Raw genomic sequence first — 13,648 nt, 5'->3', positions numbered from 1 at the left:
CTACCTGTCTGTGCCTGTGACCCTACCTAGAGGGATGTAGTTTTAGCTTAACCAGTTGGGGAATTTCCAGCAAAGAGGAGTACCCAGAAGCTAGATCTTCAGAAGGCTCCTAGCAGCTGGGAGGAGGGCCACCAGTTGCTATACACAAGAGAGGACTAGGATGAGGAGGAGGGTATGGAGGATTATGGGGAGGACCTGGGCACAGTCCTGAACTTCAGCACTCAAAGGAGTATGGCAAACTGCCTACAGGTGAGTAACCCCCTGCCAGGTCAGAGAAGAGTGTGTCCTCCCTCTGTCTGTCCCCTGCAGAGTTGGTGGAGTGCTGGGATAAAATTCAAGCTGCAGATGGCCGAACCGAAAATGGAGACAGAGGAGGGAAAGGCTGACACAGAGAGAGTCTTGACAATGGAGAAGGCTGAGAGGGCTTTGGCTGAAAAAAATCTAATAAGGGCTCATGAGATAAGCATAAAGGTGCTGGACATCAAAACAAAGCAAGAAAAGCCTTAAAGTCCAGCAGAAATATAGCAGCAATAACCCAGTGTCCACTGGAGACAAGAAGGTCCACATTCCCAAAGATCTGATGCCTATCTTCATTGTGGGGGATGACATAGATAAATGGTTTGAGGCCTATGAGATTGCCCTAGAGATGCACAGGTTCCCTGGGAAGGACTTGGGGGCCAGGCTCTGGAGGCACATTCCCAGTGAAAGGAGGGATGTACTGTTATCCCTGGGGAAAGGGAACAGGATGAGTATTCCATCTTGAAGGACATTCTTACCATGGAAGTATAGGCTTAGCTTAGAGAAGCATAGGCAGACGTTTAGGGACAGCTAGAACATGCCCCAGCAATCCTGGGTGGATTTTGTAGATCACTTTTGCCAGGCAGTGGATGGTTGAGTGAAGGGCAGTGCTGTGAGTGATTACAAGGTGCTGTACAATTTGTTTGCAAGAGAGCACATGCTCAGGAATTGTTTTCAAATACTGAGCCAAAACCTAATTGATAGTAAGTTGTCTGACTTCAGGCAGCTTGCTAAGGACCACTGGCTCAGCACCAGGGTCTACAAAAGGTATCTGGGAAAACTCCCAAAAAGTGAGGTCAGGGTTTCCACTAGAACAATGAGGAGGAAGACAAAAGTAAAAGACGTTCTCTCAAGGCCCCCAAAATAGTTCAGAGGAGAAGGGGAACGAGCGCCAATCTGATCACAAGAAAAATGGATTTGGATACAAGAGCAATGGAAAGGTTCATCGCCAGTCAGCCTGACTTTGTAGCAGCTTCTGCTGTGTTCTTCTCTGCAGCAGCAAATCCTGTTCGGCGGCATCTTGCAAAAGGGGTATCAGCGTCGTGGAGCCCTCATCAGTTACAGCCTGCAGCTTTGTCCTGCTGTAGATTTTCAACTTTTTCAGAAAAAAGTCCAAGCACAGGAATCTTCGCCCATACTTCATCCAGTGCCTCCCCAAAGACAACACATCCTCAGAAACCACCAGCTGTCTTGCCCTGCTGAACTTTACGTTCTCAGACATTTTCGTCCGAAAATCATTCTAAAACTGAAGTTAAGTGGAGACAGGCTCAATCCACTTTGTGTATCTGACCCATGCTCCCTCGCAGTCAGCCATAACCACCGACTTTGCTCTGCTCTTGTGTGACTAGATGTCCGCAGTTGGCACTTTGATCTTTTAGATGCTATTTTCCACTTTAAAATTTTAAAAAATCAGGACTTCAGTTCCTCTTATTAGTATTTTTGTTGTTTTGGTATCAAATAATTAATTCAAATTGACTCAATTTTTATAAATTGGTGTGGGATTCTTCTTATGTTGTGTTTTCACTTTGTTACTGTTTAAGCTCTACATAAATATTTTATTTACTGTCTCTAAGTTAAGCCTGACTGCTTTTGTGCCAAACTACCACAAGAATAAGCACAGATTAATTTAGTGACTTTTTGTGGTTCACCCTAAAAGGGATTGTTGCTGTTTCAGTAGGGTTTTGCCCCCCTTAACTAACAACCCAATTTATAACAGGGTGTGTCTGTAGGTGTGAGCATGTGCCTGTATATATAAGCATGTGTGTGTGCGAGTGAAAGTGAGTGAGACTCAGTGACAGGTAGTGAGTGAGATTGTGGTCCAGATTAATGATTCTTCGACAAAAGGCAATGCTGCTCCAAAGATGTTGCCCTGCCTTGTGTCAAAGGGAGAGAGAAACAATGTGCCATATTGTCTAAAATGTAGTGCATTTTTTCTCTACCTGTGCTCAGATGCACTTTTGGCGGCCATTCACCAACGCACACACCCTTGCACCATAGGGCAAGACGTCTGTGTTCTCTGAAGCATAGGCTTTGTACTAGAATGAATTGTTCCAGTAAAAACACCATGCTCAATAGGGGTTACCCACTTTGTAGTTTGCTGTACAATGCAGGACACATGCAAAGTTGGAAAAACGAGGAGAAATGAAAACATTTCGGCTGGTTATGACTACCTTGATGAGTCATAAAATTTTGGCACAGATTTCTCTCTACCAATGTTTGTAGATAGGGATTTGCATCAAAACCCATGGGTGGTTGCACTGGAATACTCCATCACCACCCATGGTTCTCCCACTTGACCCAGTAGAAAGGAAACAGAACAATTTTGCATTACTTTGGAATGCTATCCAACACAAATCAGGATTTGCATTGGATGGTAAATACAACCCTAACACTTTGCACTGGAGTGAGAATGATTAAGAGTGACTGCAATGGGGAGTAAGAGTGTCAGTGTGATGTTAGTGTCATGTGGCATGCCTTCCTAGAAAACAACAGGGGCAAGGGTCACATGATATCACTTCATGTGATGTCACTAAGGTCAAAGGATATGTGATGTCACTTCCACTACCCTTGGCATGTCACGATTCACCCTGAGCTTACCGTCGATGTTGGAGAGAGGTGGTGAGCGACCCCGGTTCCTGCAAGTCCTGCTCTGGCCGAGGTAGGGGCGACCCCTTCCGGTAGCCACGGTGCTGTTTGACAATAGTAAGCCACTACAGTCCGTGCCCTCCAGAAGGAGTCCCAGAGGAAAAACCCCAAAAGGGTAAAAAACCTCCAACAGGAACTTCCTGAAACAGATGGAGGACACAAGGAATTAGGACTTAAGATTCTGGAATTCTGGAGACTGAAAACAGGTCAAGAACGACTGGCACCACAAGAGGAAACCAGCCGGAGCGTGACTACCACCGTAGGAGTGTTGCAACGCAATGAGAAGGAAGATAGATTCCCCTTATATACCCCTAGACTGGAAGTGGAAAACAGGAAGTAGTAATACCACCATCTTGGTTTGGGAAAAGGTCATAACTTTAAAATAGAAAACATGCTCCTGAGAAAGAGAAACAATGCATGCAGGGAAGAGAGGAAGTGAGCAGCATGCTGGGAAGGGGAAAAGCATGCATAAAAACTAGTCATGCGCAGGCATACGGCTTTTGGCTGTGTGACAGTTAAGTGGGTGAAAGTAGGGGGTCCCGGGCATCCAAAGAGCGTTATTTATGTCTTTCGCGCTGAGCGCAGCAAGGACCGTGACCCGATTCGGGGTCTCCGGTCCTGCCGCATTTGGCATGGAACTCGCAGCTGGAGAAATGGGCCGCGGCGGGTGCCGCGACCCTTGAACCGAGCTGCGGCTTCCCCCGCGGCCCACCTGCGGCCCGCCGCGGTCTCCACGAGTTGCACCGCAGCGGCCCGTGCTCGCGGCGCAACAGTAGGTCTCCCCCCGAGGCCCCAGGCTTGTGAGGAAAAAGCCGGAAGAACCAACGGACAAAAAGAGGGGCATGAACCGAAAGTGCATCTTCCCAGGAACACTTACTCATAGGGTAGCCTTTCCAATGAATAAGATATTGGAGGCGCCCACGGAAAAACCGAGAGTCACAGACCTCTTGGACCTCGTATTCGGGCACATTATCAATCAACAGAGGGGGAGGACAGGTGAATTGTCTGTAAAAAGGTCAGGAAGGTAAGGTTTGAGTTCTGAGACATGGAACACAGGATGTATTTTCCAAGTCTGAGGCAGACGAAGACGTACAGACACAGGATTGATTTTCTGGAGAATCAGGAATGGACCATAATAACGAGGTTTAAATTTGTTCTGGGTAAGTCGGAGAGGCAAAAATTTAGAGGAAAGCCAGACCTTATCGTGGACCTGATAACACGGTGCCTCACAATGCTTCTTATCAGCCATCCTTTTTATGCGTGTCTTAGTGGCTACAAGATTTGAACGGATCACACGTTGGATACCCCGTAGTTGCCGGACATATGAGGAAATGGCAGGAAGATTGGAAGTATCTTTCAGAGGAGTAGGAAAAGCTTTAGGATGGAAACCATAAGAACCATAGAAAGGGGAGACTTTCGAGGCACTGTGTACCGAGTTGTTGTAGGAGAATTCTGCAAGTGGCAAATAGGTAGACCAATTACTCTGCGTAGCATTGCAGAAGCTGCGTAAATATTGCTTGATGCCTTGATTTAGTCGTTCTGTCTGTCCATTAGTTTGAGGATGGAACCCTGATGATAAGGCCACCACTATTCCTAGGGTCTTACAGAATTGTTTCCAAAACCAGGAGATATATTGAGGACCCCGATCTGAGATAATGACCTGTGGTAGTCCATGAAGCCGGAAGATCTCCTGGGTAAAAATTTGGCTTAGTTCCTTAGCCGTTGGTAGCTTTCTTAATGCTGTGAAATGTGCCATCTTTGTGAAGGAATCAATGGTCACCATTATCACTCGATTTCCAACTGAAGAGGGCAAAGAGCACATAAAATCAGTGGAGATAGTGTGCCATGGACCTGGGGGAACAGATAATGGGCGAAGCAATCCTACTGGTTTAGTACGGGGTGTTTTGGCTTGTGCACATATGGGACAGGACGACACATAGGCCCTCGAGGTTGCCGGAAGCACCACCAACAGGCTGGCGGTGCTTCATCTGGCATTCCGACCGTGGCTGTAAAGCCGCGGTCGCCCAGCCGGGTCCGGCGGTTTCCCGCCGGATTACCCTCGGCTGGGAGAATCCTCCATGGCGGCGCTGCAAGCAGCGCTGCCATGGGGATTCCGACCCCCTTCCCGCCAGCCTGTTTCTGGCGGTTTTCACCGCCAGAAACAGGATGGCGGGAACGGGTGTCGTGGGGCCCCCTAACAGGGCCCCAGCATGATTTTCACTGTCTGCATAGCAGACAGTGAAAATCGCGACGGGTGCAACTGCACCAGTTGCACCCCTGCAACACCGCCGGCTCCATTCGGAGCCAGCTTCAATGTTGCAGGGCCTTTCCCACTGGGCCGGCGGGCGCTCCCTTGGCGGGCGCCCGCCGGCCCAGCGGGAAAGTCTGAATGGAAAAGACCGCGGAGCGGCCAAGTGGCGGTTCCCGCTTGGCGGGCGGCGCTCGCCGCCCACCAATGTAGGAATGACCCCCATAGTCCTCAGTATCAGCCTTGATAGTGGGCCACCAGAAGGAGCGAAGCAGAAGCTCTTGGATAGCTTTCATTCCACGATGACCTGCAATGGGGGAATCGTGGCACATACGTAGGGCTTCTGTCTGGACTATCTTAGTAGGTAAGAACAGGGCTTTGTTGTGGTAATAGTATCCCTGATCTCTATGAAGCTGCGGGCGCAAATTGTAGTTTCCAGGTGGGAATATTCGGATTTGACCTGGTCTAGGAATGTCTGTACTAAACCAATGATCTTATTACTTTCAAAGAGGTTCTGTGCAGGAGAATCGCTACACTCAGGGTAACGCCGAGACAAGGCATTGGTAAAGATATTCTGAGAACCAGGGATGTATGTAATGTAAAAATCATATTGACTAAGAAAGAAAGCCCATCGAGCCTGCCGGCTATTCTGACACTGAAAGTTTCTCAAGCATTGTAAGTTTCGATGATCTGTCCGTGCCTCAAAAGGTTCTTTCGAGCCCATCAGGAAGTGTCTCCATTCCGTGCACGCTGTCTTCAAGGCGAGTAACTCTCGTTCTAACACCGAATAATTCTGCTCTGAATCGGATAATATGTGTGAAAGGTAGAATACAGGATGCTCTAACCCATCATCATCTTGTTTCTGTAGTAAGGCAGCCCCTATGGCTCTTTCTGAGGCGTCTACGACAACGATGAACTGTTTGGTGGTGTCTGGGTGCCGTAAAATGGGAGCTTGAATGAAGGCTTTCTTTAATTCTTGAAAAGCCAACTCTGCATCTTGTGTCCAACAAAAACCTTTCCTTAGATTGTCTTTCTTAAGGGTTTGTGTAATATAGCTGGTTCTCTGGGCAAAGTCCGCTATAAATTGTCGATAGAAATTGGGCAATCCCAAAAAACACTGAGTTTCTTTGATGGAAGAGGGGGACGGCCAATCCAGAATAGCTTGAATCTTATCTGAATCCATGGCAACACCTATTTGGTTAATGCAATATCCCAGGTATTTTACCTCTGTTCAGTCAAATTCACATTTTTCTGGCTTGCAGAATAAATGATGTTGTCTGAGTCTATCTAGGACTTGGAGTACATGCTTAGGGTGTTGTTCTGGGTGGACAGAGAATATTAAAATGTCGTCCAGATAAACAACCACCGTTTGATGTAGAAGATCGGAAAAAATAGAGTCCATGAATCTTTGAAAGATGGAGGGGGCATTGGTTAGTCCAAAAGGCATTACTCGGTATACATAATGACCGAAAGGTGTTCTGAAGGCAGTTTTCCATTCATCACCTTCCTTTATCCTTAAAAGATGGTATGCTCCTCTAAGATCCAACTTGGTGAATCTTTTTGCCCCTCTGACAGCTTCTAAGATGTCCTTAATAAGAGGTAACGGGTATCGATCCTTCGTAGTGATCTTGTTTAATCCTCTAAAATCGATACAGGGACGCAAATCTTTCGTCTTCTTTGGTACAAAGAAGAGAGGAGCCCCTGCAGGTGAGGAGGAAGGGGCAATCAACCCACTCTGTATGTTCTCCTCTAGGTATTCCTTGAGGATCTGCTTCTCAGGTTCTGTTAGAGAGTACATTCACCCAAAAGGAACCACGGCATCTGGTTCCAAGGGAATGGCACAATCGTATTCTCTATGGGGTGGCAGTTTAGGTCTTTCTGGTTTCTGGAATACATTGGCATATTCTAGATAATGTCTGGGTACTCCTTGTAGAACGTTAATAGAACATCCCACCTTAGGGGGTGCCATTAAGAGACTCTTTGGGGACCAATAGTCTCCTGCTAAGTAACAGTGGTGTTGGCAGAAGTGAGAGGATAAAGAAATGGTTCTTGTTTCCCAGTTAATGTAAGGGTTATGCCGAGTTAGCCATGGAATTCCCAGGATCATACCGTGATGTGGTGAAGAAATCAAATCAAAAGAAATGTTTTCTTGATGTTTCCCGAATTGGAGACATAGGGTAGGAGTGGTATACTGTACTGGTCCCGAGGCCAAGAGTGATCCATCCACCGTGTGGACTTGTTCTGGTACTTCCTTAGGTATTTGCAAAATCTGTCTTTCCCTGGCCCAAGTTTTGTCTAGGTAGATACCACTGGCTCCACAGTCCAGCAAGGCCAGTGCCCTTTCTTCACGGCCATCTGTTAAGTGGAGGATAACAGGTAAAATGAAAAGAGCAGTTCCTTCCTCCCTTGAGGAACAAATGGAAGGTATTTCGAAATATCCCGTCCTCACCCTTCTCACTGAGGACGGGAATTTACGTTTTCCAAAGGCTTGGCTGGACGGACGGGACATGTGCGAATTAGATGACCAGCAGCACCACAATACAGGCAAAGTCCTTTCCTTCGTCTGTTTTCCCGCTCACTAGCTGATAATGGCCCTCGTGCCATATCGATTTGCATAGGCTCTTCATCGGTAGCACTCTTAGTTTCAGAACGAGCCTCTTCAGAACGATGAGGAAGGGTGCGGGACGTCACCGAGTGTGATGGTAATCGACTCTTCTTTCTCTCCATCCTTCGCTCATTTAACCGATATTCTATTGTCAGGGTCTGATCCATTAACCCCTTAAGATTCTCTACTCTGGCAGAGTGCACCAGTTCGTCCTTAATGTCCTCTCTGAGACCCCTGCGAAACAGGGACACCAAAGTACACTCCACCCAGGAAGTCTCAGCTGCCAATTGTCTGAAACGAGTGATGTACTGTAAGACGTCCTGATTTCCTTGTTAAATATCGCAGAGAGCTTCTTCTGCTGAAGACTCAAGTCCAGGACGCTCAAACATCTGCTTAAAGGCAGTGACAAAGCTGGAATTATTAGACAGACTAGGGTCGTTGCTTGTCACCAAAGGGGTTGCCAATGCCAAGGCTGGGCCAGATAGGGCACTAATCAAATACCCCACCTTGGTCTTGTCTTGCATAAACTGTGAAGGACGGAATGCAAAATAGACCGTCAAGGCATCCAGGAACTCTCGTAATTTGTTAGGATCCCCGGAGAAGCGAGGCGTAGTGGCGGAGACCGTAGGAATATTGGTGGTTCTAGAGGCGAAGGCTTGTCGGAAAACTGTGTTTTCGGTACGTAGCTGTTGGAGTTCTTGGGCCTGTTGTTGTATCATAAGGAGCAGGGTTTGGCTTGTTGGTTCTGTACTCATCACGGGATTCTCCATGGTTCCGGACGGCAACTGGAGTTTTGGGCGTTGCAATCTGTCACGATTCACCCTGAGCTTATCGTCGATGTTGGAGAGAGGTGGTGAGCTGCCCCGGTTCCTGCAAGTCCTGCTCTGGCCGAGGTAGGGGCGACCCCTTCCGGTAGCCACTGTGCTGTTTGACAATAGTAAGCCACTACAGTCCGTGCCCTCCAGAAGGAGTCCCAGAGGAAAAACCCCAAAATGGTAAAAAACCTCCAACAGGAACTCCCTGAAACAGATGGAGGACACAAGGAATTAGGACTTAAGATTCTGGAATTCTGGAGACTGAAGACAGGTCAAGAACGACTGGCGCCACAAGAAGACACCAGCCGGAGCGTGACTACCACCGTAGGAGTGTTGCAACGCAATGAGAAGGAAGATAGATTCCCTTTAAATACCCCTAGACAGGAAGTGGAAAACAGGAAGTAGTAATACCACCATCTTGGTTTGGGAAAAGGTCATAACTTTAAAATAGAAAACATGCTCCTGAGAAAGAGAAACAATGCATGCAGGGAAGAGAGGAAGTGAGCAGCATGCTGGGAAGGGGAAAAGCATGCATAAAAACTAGTCATGTGCAGGCATACGGCTTTTGGCTGTGTGACAGGTAAGTGGGTGAAAGGAGGGGGTCCCGGGCATCCAAAGCGCGTTATTTATGTCTTTCGCGCTGAGCGCAGCAAGGACCGTGACCCGATTCGGGGTCTCCGGTCCTGCCGCGTTTGCCATGGAACTCGCGGCAGGAGAAAAGGGCCGCGCGGGTGCCGCGACCCTTGGACCGAGCCGCGGGTTACCCCGCGGCCCGCCCGCGGGCCGCCGCGGTCTCCACAAGTTGCACCGCAGCGGCTCGCGGCCGCGGCGCAACATGGCATTTCAGTGAATCAATGCCCATGATATCAAGGGTTCTGGTATGGTGACTTGATGCAGTGCTGTTTCAGGATGCTGTGTACAACGTGTCGGATTGACGGGCGCAAGCAGGAGTGGGCACTAGGACCACACACACACTGCCCACCAACTGGGAAGAGGGGACTCGCCAACGGACACCACTTCCGGTCAGGGGAAGGAATTTACTTTCAAACTGGGCATTGGTTGAGGTAGGACATTCCGACATGCACTGTGTGTCCCAGGCAGAAGAATAAAGAAGAAACATGCTCACCCGCCTACCTGTCTCCTTGTGGTCTTCTTCGGGGCGAGCACTGCAAGGACATGACACAATTGGGCAAATGTTTCTTGTCGAAATTTTCTTAAATACATTAAGAGCTGGCTAGTGGGAAGAGCCTTGAATGGGATGCTGTGACAGTAATAGTCAGGGGGATCTGCATTTGGGAATGTGGAAAGATCTAATTGAGATGATTACTGGCCAAAAGAAAAGGATTGAAAGGCTAAAGAATAATGAATCCAGAGCAATTGGTTTGGGTTGTTTTGATAAAATGCAGAATAAGCAAACGTTGCATATGCAAGGAGATAAGGCTGTATGACACTGGCCTTGCTGCCCAAAAAGAAAAAGCCCTGCACTATTGTGACAAACTTACACATGGTTGACAACCCTTATTCAGTTTTCCTCATGGTATAAATGACCTCCTAAATAACTGTTTTAAGGGATGTTATTCCCAGCATAAGTCCATGATTGCCTTTCAAATGATATATATACACAATGTGTGGCCAAATTTGGAGTAAGTATACAAAGATGTTTTAAAGACAGTATGAAATAAGACTGAGATACTAGTGGTGATGCATAATTTGCCAACTGGTTGGGTACCAAGCAGTGATAGGGCACTGGTGGAGTTTTACTAGAGATTCAGTAGTTTTGGTTGAAGCAAACATGCTGATCATCCTCTTGGAGTCAAGAAGGTGAGATAAGCTCTTTCGCACCATGAAAAGCACTTAGCACAATTGCATGGCTCTTTATGTTTGCTGTGTTAAAATACATCAATCTGGGTGATGTGCAATAAATCAAGCTGCACTTCACTCAGTCATTGGTGAGAGTCCAGTTGGGTAAAGCTGTATTTCAGGAGGGAGAAGCTGAGAGGGCATCAGGCATGGCCAGACCCTTTCCCCATTACTATTTGCTCTTGTGGTGAAACATCCGGTGGCCCCACTTCACAAAAAATACAAGTCTGTAGCATAATTGCAGGTAACCTCAAATTAATATGACACTGTGTCGTGTTCCACCATCAACTCTAGCCGGTAGTTCACAGACTGGTAGACGAGATAGATAGTTTTGGTTCGTTTTAGGCCTAATCTTAAATTCTTAAATTGTCATACATTGATGCTGTTTTCCTTTTGTGAATTGCACATTTCAGCAGCTAAGCAGCTACCAATCCTGTTTTCAGAGTGGAGGACGGAAGCATTCAGATGCCTTGTCACTGAGTGTCGTTGAACACGGGAAACTGAGCATCAAACGTACTATAAAATGATAAGAGAATGTAATAGCATTCTGTACCATCCTGCCGTTATCCATTATACATCAGTTAGGACAAGTGAAAACAATCAAGCTAGCACACTGTTTATATTTTATGGCTCTATCTACAATTGACCTAAGGATATATTCAAGACACTAGATTGTCTGCTCCCTAGACTGGGTTATGGTTTTATCAGGGTAGGCTACAGAGAGAGGTTCTAAAGCTAAGATACAAAAGATGGAGGTCTAGCCATTTTGAGTTTTAAGGGCTACGTTTTTTGGTCGCAACAGCAAAGTAGGAACTTTATGATTTTGGGTACCATGTTTCAGAATGTACATTTTCTATCCATTACTGGTACCAAGGAAATGTTCAACATTACTAATACCCAGTTTTTTTCACATTAAAGGTTAATAGAAGGAAACTGACAACATGTAGGATTCATTTCTGGAGCCTGATGAATTAACTGATATAGCTGTCTATGGTGGAATATATAGAACTACATCAGACAGACCACCATTAGAAGATATGGAGACACCTTCAATAGTTGGTGAAAGTAGGCAGCAGAGGAGCTGTGAAACAAACTGTGGGGAAGTTATGTACACAAAATGTTTCCTCTCAGTTCAAATCACCACAGTTTAAGGTTCTTCTTTGACCATACATCACCTTCATCTTAAAACATTAATTGATCATTCAAAAGTGATTATTTGCAGGAAATGTAGAACAGGTCAAGTGAATTTTTTAATCTGAAATGAAAATGAATACCTCACGGTGGAGACGCACTGGACAAAAGTGCTATACAACATTAGAGTTAGTACTAGAGTGTTTTTCCAAAGTCCGCAACTGAATGTTGACTGGGCCAAAACCAAATAGGGATAGGGTTTAAAATGAAACACATATTTTGCTATTGATATCATTGCTTACCCAAAGAAGTGTCACCAATACTTGGATGAGAAAGAAATTGAGAAATGGTCAATTGACATGTAAGCATTGTTGGGGGCCGAAGCCACACACGTTTAAAACAATAACTGAGGAGGTTTATTAGGGCCCAATAGATTGTAAATTATATGTGCAGGCTCTCCCGATCCTGCTAGGTACTGCCCATGTGCTAATCATGCAGAATACACATTTATATTTCCTTATTAGATGTTTATTTGGTTTCAGAATAACTTTGATGGACTCTTAGTTTGTGAATTGCCCTAGCAGTATGTCCCATTGTACATGTTGAAGACAGGGCCAGGGTCTTCCACTATTGTTTCACTTAACTGACCATGTAATTTATATAAATGTTGCTGATTGCCATCAACGTGGTTCATCTGTTTATTTTTTTAATATTGTAAAATATGTAAAACCTGTAATAAATAGAACTTAAAGTATCTGTACTGAGTGGCTACAGGCTGTCTAAATCCAACATGTGCTTTGCTGGTTTGATTGCAAGCAATTTTTGTGGTTACAGCAACATTGCAGCTGGAATTCCCGTGCATGTGGGCTCAGTCACCACACCCGCTTGCAGGGACATCTCTGTCTTCCTGTGGAAGCCAGGCCACCTTGCCACTTGCCACGTGCCAAGAGAAAGACCAACCGTCTGCATCAAACAGCCAGTTCACAGCTGCCATGGGAACAGTGCATAATCTGTAATAGGGTGTACCAACTACATCTGACCCTATACACAGTATGAACTCAGAAATCTAAAGGAGGTGTAAAGATGCCTTAAGCTACCTCTGCTGGAATCCCATCCTCCTTCCAACAGGGTGAAAGGCTGTATGTTTGTCTGGCAGGGCCTAATGGTGTTCGGGCAGCAAAGAGTGAGGGCCCTTCCCTGTAGACACACTGAGACTTTAAATCATCTCTGCATTCAGTCCCCAGCAATTACAAAACTGACCCAGCATAGCATTCTAAAATGGTAGCTCAACTAATGTAAGTCATTGGAGAAGTATTAATCCAAGCCATTGTGTCAAACCATGTCCTGTACAGTATGTCTCTCAACAGTAATGTCAAAGCAGAAGTGGGTAAAAACTTAAGCAGGACGTCTGATCTTTGCAAATCTTGCAGCTTGTTGTGCTGCTTCCGTAATACTTTTTCCAGTGTGCGTAGTAGCTTTGAATTATTTAAGGTTAACTTCATGGTGGTGTTTATGTTATTTGTCTTCGCTGTATCTTCAAAAAGGACATGCTGCTAGTCAAGGATATAATAGAATTTATGTCCCTTGCTTCCTTCTTGGTCATTTAGGTTTTCATAACCCAAGTGCCGTGAGTATGCTATGGCAAAGCTGTTGCATTTGTAATTACTTTTTCAGCATTAACAACACCTCCTTGAGTATGGAAGTGGTTTGAACTTAAAAAATGAAGATAAGTTTATCTGACAGACCAGCTAAGATGGGAGTATCCAATTGGGCATTGTGGGTACTGAAATTAGGTGGGCAGAATTTCCCCAGATTTTACATGAATACGTGAACTAATATATATAATCACATACCTTACAAATTAAGTACAGAAAGAAATATATCGCACGACTGACTGAATGCCAGAAATCAAAATATTTTTAATACTATTTGTAATCACTCTGTAAACTTTCCCAGTACCAAAAGATGTCATCATTTGTTTGAGAAAACACTTTACCTAACCTCTCAAACGAGACACTGTTTATTCTTGACTAGGCTACCACATGT

The sequence above is a fragment of the Pleurodeles waltl genome, chromosome 4_2, assembly GCF_031143425.1.
Source record: "Pleurodeles waltl isolate 20211129_DDA chromosome 4_2, aPleWal1.hap1.20221129, whole genome shotgun sequence".
Lineage (NCBI taxonomy): Eukaryota > Metazoa > Chordata > Amphibia > Caudata > Salamandridae > Pleurodeles > Pleurodeles waltl.
This window is presented reverse-complemented; position numbering follows the sequence as displayed.